Below are 18,076 nucleotides of genomic sequence, written 5' to 3'. Positions count from 1 at the left end.
CTTACGAGGCAGGGCTGGTGTTAGTTTCACAGGTGAGGACACTGAGGTGACCTTGTCTGAAGTAGAAGAGCTAGCCCTGCTCCGACTCTGAGGCCCCATGCTCTTAATCACTGGGTTAGGTCTCTTCCTCTGAATTTTTCAATAACTTTTCTAGTTCTGTGTGAAAGCCACAAACGACCATTGTTGGCAATTCAGAAGTTGCCGAACAGCATAAAGAACATTAAGAATCCCAGCACCCCATGATATTTATTTCCAATATATGACAGCATTTTATGCATATATAGGTCCTGTTTTTTTTTAATTATTTTTTTTTTATTGCACTGGGCCTTTATTGCTGCACTAGGGTTTTCTCTGGTTGTGGCGAGCAGGGGCTACTCTGCATTGTGGTGCATGGGCTTTGGTAGTTGCAGCCTGTGGGCTCAGCAGTTGTGGCACACAGGTTTAGTTGCTCCTTGGCATCTTCCCGGACCAAGGATAGAACCCATGTTCCCTGCTTCGGCAGGCGGGTTCTTATTCACTGTGCCACCTGGGAAGTCCTAAGCCTTCTATTTTTATAGTTGATGCCATCCTCACAGGTTAGTTTTGAAAGATTTAAAAAAAAAAAAAAAACCTAATCTTATCTCATAGGTAGTTCCCAAGTAGACCTTTTTGTAAAAAAAAAAAAAAATTTTATTAATGATTTATGAGTTAGAGTGAATGTAATCACTTCCCAGAGACTGGGTTCTCTTTCTGAATGTAAAATCATTCAGGGATTTGTAAGCTTCTGCATAAAACTGTTTCTGTATTTCAGTTTTTTCTCTTTTATTTAAAAATTCTTTTGGCTGCACCTTGATGCATGTGGTATCTTAGTTCCCCGACCCGTGCCCCCTACAGTGGAAGCACAGAGTCCTAACCACTGGACTGCCAGGGAGATCCTTGCTTCTGTATTTATGATGATTCTTGAGAATATATTCCCAGAAACTGAGTTACTGAGCTGAGACTTTTTACAGCTCTAAATTCCTGTTGCCAAATTATTTTACAGATGGTCAGGCACTCTGCGCTCTTCAATTAGCAGCATCTGATTTACTTCTAATTAGATGAGCATAAAATGCTACCTTGATTTAATTCGCATTCTTTTTTAAACAAAGAAGAATGAAGTTTTTAAAATGTATTTGTTAGTCATTTGTATGTCTTCTTTTGTGGAAAGTATGAGCACTTTCCAATCAGAATTTTTGTGATGATCAAAATGTTCTGTGTCTACACTATTTAATGGGTTTCCAACCAGCCAAATGTGGCTCTTGAGCCTTTGAAATGTGACTAGTTTGAGAGAGAAACAGAACTTTTAGCTTGGCTTAAATTTAGATTGAATTAATTTACTAAACTCTTTAATTTACTGTTATTGTTGTTGTTCAGTCACTAAGTTAAGTCCAACTCTTTGCAACCCCATGGACAGCAGCATACCAGGCTTTTCTGTCCTTCACTATCTCCCAGTTTGCTCAAATTCACGTCCATTGAGTCGGCGATGCCATCCAGCCATCTCATCCTCTGCGGCCCCCTTCTCCTCCCACCCTCAGTCTTTCCCAGCATCGGGGTCTTTAATTTACATTAAATTCTTTCAATTCTAAAATTCAATAGCCACATGTAGTTGATTACTACCATATTGGATAACCCAGGTCTAAGTCTTTCCCTGATTATGTATTGGGTGTGTTATATTGATTTATATATTATGGCTATTGATCTTTTGTCATATTTGTTGCAGATATTTTCCCCAGGTTGCAATTTGACCTTTACTTTTTTGTTCTCACTGTTTATAGGGTATCAAGACATTCAGTTGCCTGATCTCGTGATCTTTTCTTTTGTGGTTTCTCCCATAGCTTTAGGCTTAGAAAGTCCTCCCCCTCACCAAGGTTTGATAAATATGCTCATCAACTTTATTCAAGTCTTTCTGTGATTTTTTTTCTTTAGCTCTTTAATCCACCCAGAATTAATTTTGCTGTGTGGTATGAGGTACGGCATGTCTTAGTCATCTCTGTGTCCGCCGTAGAATATGTACTCAATACATTTTATCTCAGATGAGATTCTTTGGTGCCTGCAGGTTAGGTGGGTGGGTGGGGAGGAGTGGGTAAGCAGGATAAAATAAAATAGAGGATAAAATACCACTACTTAAAACAATGATATGTTTTTAAGTTGTAATATTTATTAAGATTTTAATAATGAAAGAAGATGACTCTGATACAATGTTATTTTCAAGGAAAGATACAAAATCATATGGACAATGTAATACCAACTATGTTTTTAAAATACAGTGAAAATATTGGAAGAAGCATGTCAAAATATTAGTAATAATTGTCTCTGGGTGGTTGGTATTTTTTTTTTTCCCTGCTCCTTAACCTATCCATACTTCCCCCATTGACTACAATACTTTGATGATCAGAAACATTAAATACAACACTTGAAGAAATAATGCCTGACCTCTTGATACTTCTAGCTTCCCAAGCCATCATCAGCCAAGCCAGCAATTCACATGGCCAAGCTCTGGGTTGAGGGCTGGTGGGCCATGGTAGGGAAGGGTCCTACCTGGTTTTCAGTTCAGGCAAGCTGAGACTAGACTTCGATCTCAGCTCACAGCGTTTGAGTGTCTCAAGTGATATAAACTGGGGCAGTTTCCTCATCTCTAAAATAAAAAAAAATAATGTCTTTGTGTGGGGGTCTTGTGCGGTTATATTGTTTTGCTGTTAATTACACAGACAAACACAGTATACATATGTATATGTATCATAAAAACATATTCAAAGATGCTAACATAAACATTTTAAAAAGGAACCTTTCTTCATCTCCATCATTCTCCACTAAGCCTACCCTACAGATATTACCATGGCTTAAAGTTTGGTTTGAATCTTTTTTTTTTTTTTTTTTTAAGAGAAGGTGACATTTATTGAGTGCTTGCAGTGTGCCTGGTACAATTTTAAAACTTTATAGGCATTAACTCAGTTACTAATGCTTGTATCAGTCATATGAAGTATAGGTACAATGAGTGCCTGCATTTTACAGATCAGGAAATGCAAAACACAGAGAGGTTAGTGACTTGACTACGGTCTCATCGCTGTTGGGTTGCAGAGCCAGGATGTGCACCTGGGTCTCGAGACCAGTATCTCCTGGCCTATTCTGGAACTGCTCCAGTAGAAGACATCCCAGAACTTACAATGGGTCACCCATTGGATGTCCCTCTCTAGAACTGGTCTGAATCTGTATTTACTTATTTACAAAATGGGATATTATACTTATATACATATATACTGTATAATTTCTTCCCCTTTTCACCTCCCAATAAATTGTGAGTGATTTTCTATGATAGTATGCATGGATTATGTCATTCTCTTTAATGTCTGCCCAATCGTCTAAAATATGTGTGCCAGGATTTATTTTATCATTTTCTTCATCAGCATTTAATCTGTTTCCCCTGTTACAAGGAGAAGACAGCAAACACAGGCATGCGTGTTTAGTGTCTTTAGGATGCCTTTCCCAGGTGGTGTTGCTTTGTGTGTAATGCACATTTAAAAATTTGAAAGATAATGCTGATACTGAAGTAATTTTTTTAAGAAAGTTGAACCAGTGGACGTGATTAGCATCAAGGTAGGAATGCTTTGAATGTCCCCCACATCCTCAAAGCTGGATGTTACCGACAGTCTTAACTTTTACCAATATAATAGGTGTAAAATATCTCGTGCTTTAAATTTTTATTTCTTTAATGTCAGGGAAGCTGACTTTTGTTTTTTCCGTATATTTGGTGGATATTTGTCTTTCTTTACTGGTTAATTACCTCTTCATATTTTTTTGCCTGTTTTTCTTTTTGGTTGTCTAACTTTCCTGGTTGACTTATAGAAACTCTTTATATATCATGGATATTAATTCTTTGTTGCATGTGTTGCAAATGTTTTTGCCTCCACTTGCCACTTTATTTTTATTATTCACTATTCATAAGTTTAAAATTTTTATGTGGTCAACATTCTTTTTCTTTCTCCTTATGAATGCTAGCTTTTTTTTGTTTTAGATCTTTCTGATGTGGACCATGTTTAAAGTCTTCATTAAATTTGTTGCAATACTGCTTCTGTTTTTTGTTTTGATTTTTTGGCCACTGGGCATGTGAGATCTTAACTCCCCAACCAGGGATCAAACCCAAGCCCTCCGCATTGAAAAGCAAAGTCTTAACCGCTGGACCACCAGGGAAGTTCCTATGGATGTTGGTCTTATGTCATACTTAGAAATTTTCCACATTGAAGTTACAGAAATCTTGCCCTATATTTTCTTCTAGAATTTTTGCTGTTTTATTTTATAACATACATCTTTAACTCAAATCTGGTGTGAGATGTGACTTGTTTCAGTTATTTTAAATCATCTTTAAAGTTTTTAGTTTTTAACTTTTTTCTCGAAAAGGAGAGAACTTTTTCTCGAAAAGGAGAGAACTTGTTTCAAAACCAGTATCTGAAAACTCTTCATTCCCCTGACTGGTTAGAAACACGACATTATTGATTTGTTAAAAATCTGGGTCGTCTTCTGCATTTTCTCTTTTCCCTTAGCTAATCTAGTCCCAAAATGGTATAACCAGTTTTAATTTCTGTAAAACTGAAGGCTTAACTATGTTCTCGATATGTGGAAGGACTTTATTCTTCTTTCTCAAACATTTCTTAGTTATTCCCCCTCGTTTTCAAGTAATCTTGTCAAATCTTCCACCCCTGAAGAATCCCATTCAATTAAAATTTCAGTGACTTGTATGGATTGATTTGAAGTAAAATGAACAAGATTACAAATGTGTGCTGGACTAAATAAAATTTATGCTTTGCCCCTCAGTTTCCCAGTTGCAAAGAGAGGAGGTTGGATTCAATGTGAAATTCCTATCAGGCTCTCTGATTAAAAATTACAGGGACTTCCCTGGTGGTCCAGTGGCTAAGGCTCCACACTCCAAATACAGAGGGCCCCGGTTTGATCCCTGGTCAGGGAGCTAGATCCCACATGTCACAACTAATATAGAAGAAAAAAGTCCCCATCAGCCAGGCGCTTCTCATCTAAGGGGAGTTTCAGCATGCTCAATACATTGTGGCCAAAATGCCCAATTAATGTTCCAGATTCACTGGCAAAAGTAGATAAAAGTAAAAAATAAAGGGAGTTCCCTGATGGCCTAGTGGTTAGGATTCCAGGTTTTCACTGCCCTGGCCTGGGTTTCATCTCTGGTCGGGTAATGGAGATTCTACAAAGATAAATAATTTATTATTTGAAGTTTTTATTTTTTAATAAATTAATAAAAATTAATTAGTTTGTGACTCCATGGACTGTAGCCTGCCAGGCTCCTCTGTCCATGGGAATTCTTCAAGCAAGAATACTGGAATGAGTTGCCATGCCTTCCTCCAGGGATCTTCTCAACCCAGGGATTGAACCCAGGTCTCCCTCATGGCAGGTGGATTCTTTACCATCTGAGTCACCAGGGAAGCCCAGATAAAATTTTTTAAATAAAAAATAATAATAAACAGATGGAGGGAGCTGCAACTGTCAACCAGCCAACAACATCTTTGGGCATTCTTTGCAGGTGACACAACTGTTCACTTTCTTTAATGAAATTTCAGGTGAAAAAAAAAAAAAATGACCATTGGTACCTGGATTTAAATCCTTAGATAAACAGGCCACCTTTTGGGAAGTAGTTTCTGTTTTTAGTAACCAGCTAGGTTTTGATGGGCTGAATCCCTCGGACACTGTAAGAATGAGTCCAGGCTTGGACATTCACAGCCTCTTAGGGTCGGATGGAACCTCAGAGATCAAACTCTTTCTCATGTAGACCAGGAAAATGAGTCCCAGAGAGGCAAAGAGACTCACCTAAAGTCACACAGCAAATTGGAGCCAGGAGAACTCCAGATGGCTCCGCGGGTGCCTTTCGGTTTATCCTATTTCCCTCGGGTTTCTGGAGAGAAAACTCTTCAGTGGGGGGCAGTTGTGACCCTGCTAACTCCAACTCCAGGCTGGGTAGTCAGAAGGTCTATAGAGCAATGGGGAGTGGGGGTTGCACCCTATGTGGTATCAGCAGGATACCACATCCTGCTGATTCAGGCCTCTTGGGAAGCCCTGATTTTATCTAGAAAACTCCCCATGGTGCAGTACACAGAGGGTCTGAGGCCCTGGCTTCTGATCCCAGATCGGATCCTGACTTGATCTGGGTCTCTGTCCTCTTGGCCTGCAGAAATGGTAAGCCAAGCAGATGGTTTCTAAGTCCCCCACTGGGACTGGAGATGCCAGGGCTGGCTTCTCTGTGTTCTTAGCGTCTCAGCATAGTTTGGATCCACCGCTCTGTGTGTTCATCCCGCCAACCTGAGTGTGACCACAGTCGGGGTGTGTGTGGGGGGCGACAGTGGGCCGTGACCACATCAGACCCCAGTTTAGTGGCCAAAGATTAGGGTGGGGAAGCTGGAAACAGCGTCACGCTCACCCTCACTGGAAAGCCGCTTAGATTCGTTGAGTGACCCATCTCCCAGCCAGCACCACACCCTGGAATCTGCCTCTTTGATTTCCCAGTGCTGGGTGAAATCAACTGTGGTCAATCCGTGCCTGCTTGCACCCCAGGCAAAGGCTCCAGCTTGAAACGCCCCCACCCCCAACCCCTGGCAGGTCACTCAGCCTAGGCAGAGGAGAATGAGACTTGGGCCTCCTTATCCCGAACACGTGTGGCCTGGCCCTCAGCCTCTAAAGGCAGGAAACTGAGGCCGGGCCCTGTCACTGTCACCTCCCTCCTCTGGGACTGCCCCAGGTGAGGCCCCATGTCTTCCCAGAAGCCGACTCCCCCCCCTCACCCCGGCAGGGCGGGTCGGTGGGGTTCTCTCACCCATTCTTGTAACCCACCGGCCCCTGCTCTCCAGGTCTGGGTGCTTCCTTCTCTCTCTTTAAAGGCAACTTCCATACCCACTCCAGGATTCTTGAGCTTCCCTTGTGGCTCAGCTGGTAAAGAATCTGCCTGCAGTGCAGGAAACCTGGGTTCGATCCCTGGGTTGGGAAGATCCCCTGGAGAAGGGAAAGGCTACCCACTCCAGTATTCTGGCCTAGAGAGTTCTGTGAATTATGCAGTCCATGGGGTCGCAAAGAGTTGGGCACAACTGAGCGACTTTCACTTCCATGTGGATGGACCCAGAGGCTGTCATACAGAGTGAAGTCAGAAAGAGAAAAACAAATATCGTATATTAATGCATACATGTGGAACCTGAAAAAAATGGTGGAATGATCTTATTTACAAAGCAGAAACAGAGACATAGACGTAGACAACAAACATAAGGATACGAAGGGAGTAAATTTCATGGGATGAATTGGGTTGACATATAAACAGGCTCATATGTCAGTTTTTTACCGGTGGCTCAGCAGTAAAGAATCTGCCTGCAATCAGGAGACGAGTTTGATCCCTAGGTTGGGAAGATCTCCTGGAAAAGGGAATGGCTACCCACTCTGCTTTCTTGCCTAGAGAATTCCATGGACAGAGGAGCCTGGTGTGCCCCAGACCATGGGCTGCAGAGAGTCTGACACAACTTAGCAACTAAACAACAACAACATTATTGATGCTATGTATAAAATATTAATAATGAGAACCTACTGTATAGTACAGAAAACTCTACTCAGTGCTCCGTGGTGACGTAATGGGAAGGAAATCCAGAATGAGGGGATATGTTAGTCACTCAGTCGTGTCTGACTCTTCGTGACCCCATGGACGAGCCTGCCAGGCTCCTCCGTCCATGGGATTTTCCAGGCAAGAATAATGGAGTGGGTTTCCATTTCCTTCTCCAAAATGGGAAAGAACTCTAAAATAAGGGGATATATGTATAAGTCTATCTGATTCACTTCGCTGTACAGTAGAAACTAATACAACATCATAAAGCAAATGTATGCCAATAAAAATTTTACAAAGAATAAAAAATAAAAATAGCCTCTGTCTTCAAGTCATAGATGCCGTTCCAACTCCTCAGATGTTCCTAACTGAGATATTTATTTTCAAAGCAGTGATGTGGGTCATCTTTGTGGACGGCCTGATCATTCATTCATTCATGCTTTTCTGGATGAAGAATGCACTAAGCGCCTGGCCTGTGCTGGGCACCCTGCATACAAAGATGGATAAAAGGCAGTCAGTTTGGAGATTCCCATCCTACCTGGATGAATGGGGGCAGTCAGGGGTTTGTTAAGCTCCCCCCAGGTTGCTGAGGAAGAGCCCACATGTTCCTTGGGGAGAGATGGGGCTCCATTGGACACTCTGAAACAGGGTGGTTCTGGAGACCAGCGTGGGGTTCCATGGTCTATGGCCTTGTGCTCAATCTTGCTGTAGACTATATTCCCATATTTAGACCAAGCAGAGGATGGTTCAGAGTCCCTACAGGACCCACAGTGGCGATGGGCATGTCTCTCCTACAGCCCGGTTGGCCTGTGGTCAACCAAGGTCATACCAAGGGCCCCGCTGGTCCATAAATCCGGGCGGTCCCCAGAGCTGTATTCAGTGTTCTCACGTTGGGTGGGCACCTCTCCTCCCACCGAGCTGCCACCACCAACACCAACTCTTCAGGAAGTGGTTCTTTTTTCTGTTTCCCCCTCTTCAGTCACACATAGACGCTTGGTGCCAAGAGAAGGAGAGGCCAGGCGGGAGGGCCAGGGCCTCAACATAAACGGCTCCTGACGGGTGGTGCCAAGGTCTGGATATAGAGACTGCCCTGCAGGCTGGGCCCGCCCTCGGGGAAGCCTTGGGAGTTTTTAGTATGTTTTTCTAAAATGAATGAACCCTTCTCTTTGATTAAGAATACTGATATATGCTAATTGTCAAATTACTTGCAGAAAACAGAAAAGAATAAAAAAGAGTTTACCTCTAGGTTCACTGACCAGTGACAACCACTGTTGATGTTTCTGAAATGCATTGTTCCAGACACTTTCCTATGCAACCATACACACCTTAAAAAAAAAAAAAAAAAGCAAGAATGGGCTGATTCGACGAATACTTTTGTGCTTCATATTATAGTTGCCTCTTCAAAGTAGGAGTTGTGGGTCCCATTCTCCCTCTCTCTTTTTTGTCTCTGCTTTCTTGTTTGTTTGCTTTTTAAAAAAAATTTTTGGTTGCTCCAAAACATGTAGAATCTTATATCCCCAACTAGGGATTAAACCTGCACCCTCTACGTTGGAAGCATAGTCTCAGCCGCTGGACTGCGAGGGAAGTCGCAGGTCCCATTCATTCTTCCCGAGAAGTCACGATTATTCATCCCATTCCCCTTATAGCGGGCACTCAGATGGTTTCCATTTTTACCTCTTTCCAGCACTCCTTGGGTGGACATCCCTGTACTCAAATGATGGTAGCTAAGACCAGGTGGCTGCAGGGGAGGTGGTGGACGTGGTCAGAGTCCGGCTACATGTTGAAGGTGGAACCATCAGGGTTTCCCTCGGGTGGATTGCAAGAAAGAGGAGTCAGGAGCGGAGACTGGGGGTTGACTAGAGTACCTGGCAGAACTGGGGGCCCTGTCCTGAGATGGAGCCAATTAGCTGTTTGCTGTTGGCCCATATTCCACTTGAAATGCCATCGCACACTCCAGTAGGGATGCTGAGAGCGCCGTGGGGAGTGGGAGATGTGAGTCTGGGCCCAGGAGAGAGGTCCAGACTGCGCACATACTGGCGTCATCACTGTGGACGTGGGTGGGATGGTGGGCGGTGGTGGCAGAGACCCATGAAGTCACTGCCCCGCCTTTCTCTGCCCCGCGGTTGTGCCCCAGAGAAGAGCCAGACGGTTCCATCCGGAGCCCACCCCCCTTCACCTGGCAGCCATTGCCCTCCCCCTCCCACCTTCCTTTTCCAGCCACCTGTTGTCTCTGTGTGGGTGGAGGGAGGGGGTTGCTATTTTGGGCTCCCTCCATCCCACAATGAAGAGAGGAAAGTGCTTCGGAGGCACCGGCGCCAGCCCCAGCTCGCTTGAAACTAGGTCAGTCTGGAGCCCGGGGCCTCCACGCCTGGCTCTGGTCTGTCATCGATCTGAGACCTGCATGTCCCTGCTCCTGGCGGGTGCCATCTGGGCCCCACCAAGGCTCTGATCGGCCCCCTGGTCCTCTGTTCAGGCTCAGAATGTGAACCAGCCAACTCTTGTTCAGGCTCCAAGCACGGGCAGTGGGAAGGGGCATTTCTGCTGACACTGTCCTGCAGGCTGACTGGAAGGGCTGCCCATCATGATCCCCAAGAAATACAAATGTGTATACAGAACCCCCTGTCTGATACTTCACACGAAGGATTCAGGCTCAGGCAGAATTGTCTTTGAGCCTTTTTCTTGGTTGGCTATAAAACCAAGATGTATAAATAGACACTGTCGATGACTTAAAAAGCACACAAATTTTACTGAGTTACAACACACACACACACACAAAACCACTGCCCACTTTGAGATATAGAACATCTCTGCCCCTCAGAAGGCTCCCTAGTGTCTCTACCCATCCGTAGCTCCCTCCTTCCGTCATGAGCTAAGCCCTGTTCTGACTCCATCATGGTGTATTAGTTTCACCTCTTCTTGGGCTTCATATAAATGAAACCACAGAGAATTTGCTCTTTGGTTTCTGGCTTCTACCACTGTGAAATTCAGCCCTGTTTTTGTCTGTGCTTTTTAATTGCTCTGTTGGATCCCATTGTAGTCATACCACATCTATTCAGTGTTCATGACGTTTCTCTAAGTAACATGAAGAAGTGTGTCTTTTCCAGCATTGTATTCCCAGAGCTTGGCGTGAGCTTGCTGTACAGTTTGTCTGATAAATGAATGAATCGTTGATCGAATTCCCCTGGGCTGGGTTCAAGCCATTGTGTGCCCACCCAATTTGTGGACTGCCTCTCAGTCATGCTGGGATTGTCTATCAAGGACCAAGTAGTTGCTCATGAAAACCTCTGGCAAGGACCTGGAGTCCACAGTCCTTATCCTGTTCCCTGCTCTCCGGAGGGTGCATCTTTTCCTCCATCAGCCCCATAGAAGACCACTCACTACCTTATTACAGTCCAGTTCTGAGGTTGCTTGAGCGCCTGGTCTGACCCCTCATCCCCACCTTGGGGAAATGAGCAGCGACATCTGTACACAAGTGGCCTGAAGCAGGGTAGGCTGCAAAGGTGAAGTGCTCAAGCCAGAATGAGAACACTGGATCCTAGAGCCTTGCTGTGTGACTACGGCCATACCACTACCCTCTCTGGGCCCTGCTGCCCTCATATGTGCAGAGGTTCAGCTTTGTCTCATTTGTGGGTTTCTCTTGGGGCTTCTTTCTGCTGGCTGTGGGGCCCACAGGATGGGGTGCGCCTCCTCTGTTGGCTGCTGGAATGGGCTCATGGGGTTCAAAGCTGCCATCCCAGAATTATACTTCTCCAGGTGGGAAGCTGTTGCTCAGCCAGGTACATTGTTGAATGATCGCGGCCCCAGCCCTGCCCTGGTCCTTGTCTTTGATGGTGAAATGTGAAATCAGGAAGCGGCTAGCTCTTGAGTGAAGTCGTATCGAAATGAATCCATCAAGGCAAATGGGATCTTGATTGTGTGTGTGTATGTGTGTGTGTGTGTGTTCCGTGGTTGCTGTTTCCTGAGTGGGAACGTAAAAGATGACAGGGTTGCTTCAATAGAAAACAAACCGAGAAGGGTGATGGTGTGCATGTTAGGTGGGGATGTTAAAACCAGACTATGGGAAGAAAGGCTCCTCCAACACACTCCGAGTCTTCTGCCTCCACACAGAGGCTGCATCTATACAGTCTAAACATCTGATTGAATCCAAATGAAAAGAGGCAAGATATTTTGTCTACGCTGGCAGCAAACGTAACGACACATATAACTATTCCATTCCTGTGCCCTTTTAACAAACATCACTAATCAATTACAGTATTCATTTCTGCCTAGTTCAAATGCAGCTTAGATTCATTCTTAATATAAATAGCATTTCACACCATTAGATCTGGTGTGTGAATTGAAATCTATCTGTTAACTCTGGTCTATACATAAGTCATTGGAAAGACTGATGCTAAAGCTGAAGCTCCAGTACTTTGGCCACTTGTCACAAAGAGCTGACTCACTGGGAAAAAAAAAAAAAAAAAAAAAAAAACCCTGATGCTGGGGATATTGAAGGCAAAAGGAAAAGATAGCAGCAGAGGATGAGATGGTTAGATAGCATCACAGACTCAATGGACACAAACTTGAGAAATATCCAGGAGATAGTGGAGGACAGGAAAGCCTGGCATGCTGCCGTCCCTAGGGTCTCAAAGAGTCGGACATGACTTAGTGACTGAGCAACAGCAATACATAACCAAGGAGTATGAAAACTTGGAAACTTTTGCATCTTGGCTGAGTTGTTTGTTTGTTTTTTTTTTAACCCAGGTTTTGGATTAATCTAGATGCTCACTGGATAAAATCTGAGAACTCTGGATAAAATCTGAGTAGGAGTTCACTGGGGAAGCGGTATCTTAGCCACCGAATCACCAGGGAAGTCCCCACGTTGCAGTTTACAATGTGCTCTCCCAGACCCTGAGATGTGCCATTGTCCTCATTTTAAAGTTTTTATTTCTGGATTTATTTCTCTGGTTAGGGTTAGGAGTTATTCCTCATTTCTGGGGAAACAGACACAGAGAAGTTCGGTGATACATGCAGTGACACACAGCCAGGAGCGGCCCGAATCATCCTGTGTGACCTCAGCTCCCCCATGATCTTCCCACTGCCGAGTGAGGTGTCCCTCACAGATCTACTTCTTCGCTGACCGCTCTGTCAGTGTCTTTGCCTGCTGCCCTCGCTGCTGACTGTCCCCGAGCTGAATGAGTTCACGGCACATATAAAGTGGAGACATTTTTCTCCACTTTCTCCCTGGCAGTTCCATGGGCTTAGCCCCATCTCCTCCCCTGGAGGGGAGATGACGTGGGTTCTTGCCTCCAGTCACCCCCCAACCTTGCTCACGGTGCCTCTGTGTGCTGCATCAGGTTGAGAACAAAGCAGGTAGGGGAGGTCTGGAGGCTTGAGAGTGAAGTTAGATTTGGAGCACGATATGGACCTGGTCTCTGCAGCTGGCTGGCTTCAGCCCCGATGTGGAATCAACTTACTAAAAGCTGCAGTCCCCCAAATGCCAAGAACCTCTTCCTGGTTTCTCCACTTGACTCTAAGTTACTTTGGCGTTTCTCTATGGACCTCGCCCCCCCAACCACCCGAAAACCTGCTGCTTCGTAAGTGACACATTCTGATACCCCAGGGAGAAAATAGAGAAGAGAATCCTTGCAAAACCAGCCCACAATTTGGATCCGGCCTGGACAGTACTGTATTTCCTAGTCAGCTTCCCACCTCCAAGCTGGTACTCCATCCATTCCTTCTTCCAGACAGCTACCAGAGTGATCTCTGTAAAACAGAAATCGGAAAACTTTCCTCCAAGCTTTTCAGCCCCTCCCCCATCACACACAGCAGACAGATACTATCAGACCAGACTAGGGGGACTCTGGAGTGGGATTGTTGCCATAGAAGAATACTGCTCTGAGGTCCCAGATCCCAACTTTCCAATATAACCTGGGCAATCTGGATTTTTACAGGAAATCTCCCAATTTTCAAGTGTTGGTTTATATTTTTTAAAAATCACCATGTGGGTGAAATGCACAAACAAAGCGTTTCCCACAACAAAACATACCGAAGTATTGTGACCTCTGTCAGGAGATGCTGGCAGTTCTCTGTAAATGCCACACTCTTGCAGCTATGGCTTTCCACGTCTTGATCTATATGCTGTCTTCACAGATCAGCTTGTCCACCAGCTAGCTGTGTGGCTTTGGGCCAAATGAGGGAACATCTTGGTGACTCCTTTGTAGGGTGAAAAAAACATATTGTCATCTACCTTGTAGAGTGATGGGGAAGGTAATATAAGTGAATGGATGTGTAAGGCATGAGAAAATTCTTGGCGTATCGTCGGTGCTCAGCCAGTGTTAGCTAACATTGTCATTATTATCATTATCATCCTTCTCCTCTTGGTTGACACCTTCTCTGAGAAGCCTTCCTAGATCCTTGAGGACAGCCCATCTGCCCCTACCCCTTGATCCTGTAGCACAGGTGCTCTCCCATCCTAGCACCCATCTTAGTATCTCAGTCTCCCCATGACAATGAGCACAGGGAGGGGAGGAACTGTGTCTTTCTTTCCAGGCACAGCTCCTAGCAACACCCGGCCCATGTTAGGGCCCTCCGTAGAGGCTGGATAAATAGATGTCCCTCGAATGAATGGAGGACTTCCCAGGTGGCGTTAGTGGTAAAGAGTCCACCTGCAATGCAGAAAACACAAGAGACGAGGGTTCGATCCCTGGGCCGAGAAGTAGGAGAAGTATTACCTGGGGTAGGAAATGGCAACCCATCCTGGTATTCTTGCCTGGAAGAGGAGTCTGGCGGACTACAGCCCATGGGCTGCAAAGAGTAGGACAGGACTGAGCACGCAATGATAATCAATGAATGAGTGAAAGGGAGGCTGGAAGCCTGGTCAGCTGGATAGTTCAAGCCTGCTGTAGGGCAGTGCTTCTTCTAGAGGCACATCAGGTGGGCCTGTCCAGTCCCCACTGTGGTGTGACATCCATTGTTTCCAGCAGCTTGGCTGGCTGAGGGAAGCAAAGAAACAGGAAGCGAAATTGACAGACACTGACCAACTCCTTTTCACTTCCGGTGTAAATGAAAGAGACTGAGCCCCTTGAGAGCCGGGTCGGGGGATGTGGGGTGCGTGAGTCATGGTGTGTCATAGAGATTTTTTGGATGCATCTTTCAGTTTCAAAAGCACGAAACACTCTTACTACGGGTTGAGAAACCGGAACGCCAAATGACTATGTCCCAAACAGGACGCTGCTTTCTGTGTCTGGTAAAGTACCCGGGAGTTTTTTTTTGTTTGTTTTGCTCCATCTCAGTTGGTGGCTGAGCTGTGGGGCCTTACAGTGATGTTATGGTCCCATACAGTAGCATTCCTGAACCTCTGAGCCCTGACTAATTCTTCTGTCCTTGAGCTGGTGTTACCAAAAAAAAGAACACAAAAACCCTCTGTGGTCACAACCGAGATGTGACTGATGACAGACTCTGAGTCCCGAGAGTCTCACCAGCCTACTCTGGCACGTTTTGGGGATGCTGTGAAACTCGACAGAGCTGCCTGTCATCATAAGAGAACCAAACGAGTGGGGGTAAGAACTTCAAATCAGCGCACGAATTCTGTTTCTTGCTGGTGGTACAAACAGGCACTTTCCGGAAGCTGCCTCAGTGGAAGCAAGGTGGAGCTTTGCAAGGGTACTGTCTGTCGAGTCTTTGCTGGGAATGATGGAGGTTTTTTCCACTTTCTCATTTTCCATGACTCAGATACTGTTACGACCTGGGACTTTTCGTGTGTGGGATCCTGGCTGAATGTTTGTGATTTTCAGGAGTTCTGGTGGGAGTCAGGTATGGTTTGGCTGGGGTGAATCTGAAACTCACCTCAAATTTACATTCCATTCATCATGATCAGTGACACATGTTTAATAAGGCTTTGGTGAGATAGGATCAGTGGGACTGGGCAGGCGGAATATGATTGCTTTCATTGGTCCCTCCTGCTCTCATCCTCACGCTGTAAGTAAATTGACCTTGAAGCTGGACAAAGTCAACCTCTCAAGGATGCTTACTTTCATGGCCCTAATTTTGTGTACAGTTGGATTTTTTTAAAAGAGGGCCCCTAAACTGTATAAGCTTCAGGTCCCCAAACCCAGATCCATCCCCAACCATGTATTATGAATAATTAACTGACTCTATTGACTAAGAACTGGAATCTTGACTTCATCTAGGATCCAGTAATTGACAGATTTGTTTATCTTGTTTGTAGCTGTCATGGAAAATATTTACTTGATACCCCAGATACAAGTCATACCCTTGTGACCAGTCAACCTAAGTAAATAATAACTAGGGGTAGTCCTTGCTAGAAAATAAAAGGTCCAACATAATATGCATTTGAATTAGCTTGGACGGCAGAGAGGGTTGTAAGTGTGAAGAAGTTTCTCAGTTGACACTGACAGCTGACACATACATGGTCCTCTATAAGATCTCACAGGTAGGGTTTCCAGGGGCTGACAACTACCTGTGAGGTGGGCAGGACAGGGGTCATTATCATCCCTTGCAGCAGGTGCATAGTCAGATCTAGAGGTCAAGGAACTCATTCAGGGTCACAGTGCCACTAAGAGGCACAGCCAGGATTAAAATCCAAGTCGCTGAAACTCCAAATTCAGTTAAAACTGCCACCATGTTGCTTTTCTAAGAAGCTGCATGGGAGAAAGACCAAAATTGGTTTGCTGATAAGTATTTACTCCCTGGGCTTCTCTGGTAACTCAGCTGGTAAAGAATTTGCCAGCAATGGAGAAGAGACCCCAGTTCAATTCCTGGGTCTGGAAGATCCCCTGGAGAAGGGATAGGCTGCCCACTCCACTATTCATGGGCTTCCCTGGTGACTCAGATGGTAAAGAATCCACCTGCAATGTGGGAGACCTGGGTTCTATCCTTGGGTTGGGAAGATCCCCTGGAGGGGGGCGTGGCAACCCACTCCAGTATTCTTGCCTGGAGAATCCCATGGATAGAGGAGCCTGGCAGGCTTACAGTCCATGGGGTCGCAAGGAGTCAGACACAACTGAAGCGATTTAGCCCCTTTGCTCCTTATGGAGAGCGACCGCACTTGAACTCTGCCTGGATGGGTCCGCAAGAGTAAAAGTGACTGAGAGGGGTCTGTGTGCTTGGCTTTGTGCCCAGCAGGGTCACCAAGGCCTCTCAGTCCTACCAGGTGCCTGTTATTCTCTGGGGTTTGCAGAAGAAGAAACTGGGGCTCACACAGAAGGTGGACTCTCTCCCTCTCCCCCACCTCCTTTCCTTGATTGTCAGGTTCAAGGTTAATCCAAAGAGGTTGGCAGTGGTTCACCAGGTAAAAAACCAAAATTTCAACTTGAGATGTGATGACCCTTTGATTTTGTGACTCTGTTTTTCCCAGTTGACTATTGACTTGAATGTTTGGTACGGTGTGAGGGGAGATGGTCTGGTGTTTTGATTGATGCTACATGTTACCTAACGGATTAATACTGGACAGCTAACCTACCTGTTTAGCTGCAGTGGGGGTATACAGCATTGTCAGGCTACAAGGACCCTAGTGTGTAAGGTTTCAGCGTTTATTAAGTGTGTGATCACACAAACTATTTCAGTGAGTCCTCATAATATCCTCATTTTAAATAAGAGGAGATCAATGGCAACCCACTCCAGTACTCTTGCCTGGAAAATCCCATGGACGAAGGAGCCTAGAAGGCTGCAGTCCATGGGGTCGTTAAGAGTCGGACACAACTGAGTGACTTCACTTTCACTTTTCACTTTCATGCATTGGAGAGAAATGGCAACCCACTCCAGTGTTCTTGCCTGGAGAATCCTAGGGACGGGGGAGTCTGGTGGGCTGCTGTCTATGGGGTCGCACAGATTCGGACACGACTGAAGTGACTTAGCAGCAGCAGCAGCAAGGTTTCAAAAGCTTAGCCAGCTACAGTTTTGTATTGTGTTAGTTGCTTCAGTCGTGTCCTACTCTTTGTGACCCCATGGACTGTAGCCCACCAGGCTTCGCTGTCCATGGAATTCTCCAGAAAAGAATACTGGACTGGGTTGCCATTCCCTTCTCCAGGGGATCTTCCCAACCCAGGGATCGAACCTGGATCTCCTACATTGCAGGCAGATTCTGAGCCATCAGGGAAACCTTTTGTGTTGTATTGACTTGGTGTTGGGTGACTGCAAGTCCTGCTCATCCAGAATGGTCCCGACTTACACGGACTGTCCCACTGTTGGTATTAATAGCTCCCTTTGCTCCCCAAAGTGTCCCAGATCAAGGAATAAATCACCGCCACCCTAGCTGGAAGATCCCTGGGGCATCTGGACTTAGCGCTTTGCCCTGACCTTCTCAGGCATCACGTTCACACATGGCCAGGCAGCTCTGGTTGCTCATCTAGTCTCTTTCTTCTGCCATGTCCTTGTGAGAATGACAGCAATGAGGATGCTTAAGTGACCCCTGGGAGAGCTGGGGCAGTGTGTCTGTTAGGGAGAGCACAGGCTCTGGTTTCT

At 45.4% G+C, this 18,076-nt stretch overlaps 1 long non-coding RNA gene across 1 annotated transcript; it reads right to left on the bottom strand.

Annotated features, from left to right (window-relative positions):
* Positions 1-661: 661 nt before the first annotated feature.
* LOC121817536 (uncharacterized) lies at positions 662-14,656 on the bottom strand. Its single transcript, XR_006057489.2, has 5 exons — positions 14,326-14,656; positions 13,641-13,807; positions 9,287-13,357; positions 8,853-8,937; positions 662-8,099 (listed from the first exon to the last, which is right to left on the bottom strand). It is a non-coding gene; the product is annotated as an uncharacterized LOC121817536 (long non-coding RNA).
* Between the last annotated feature and the right edge of the window lie 3,420 nt (positions 14,657-18,076).

This window comes from Ovis aries, chromosome 21, assembly GCF_016772045.2.
Source record: "Ovis aries strain OAR_USU_Benz2616 breed Rambouillet chromosome 21, ARS-UI_Ramb_v3.0, whole genome shotgun sequence".
Taxonomy (NCBI): domain Eukaryota; kingdom Metazoa; phylum Chordata; class Mammalia; order Artiodactyla; family Bovidae; genus Ovis; species Ovis aries.
The sequence above is the reverse complement of the archived record's forward strand: the minus strand, read 5'-3'. Positions and strand labels throughout refer to the sequence as shown.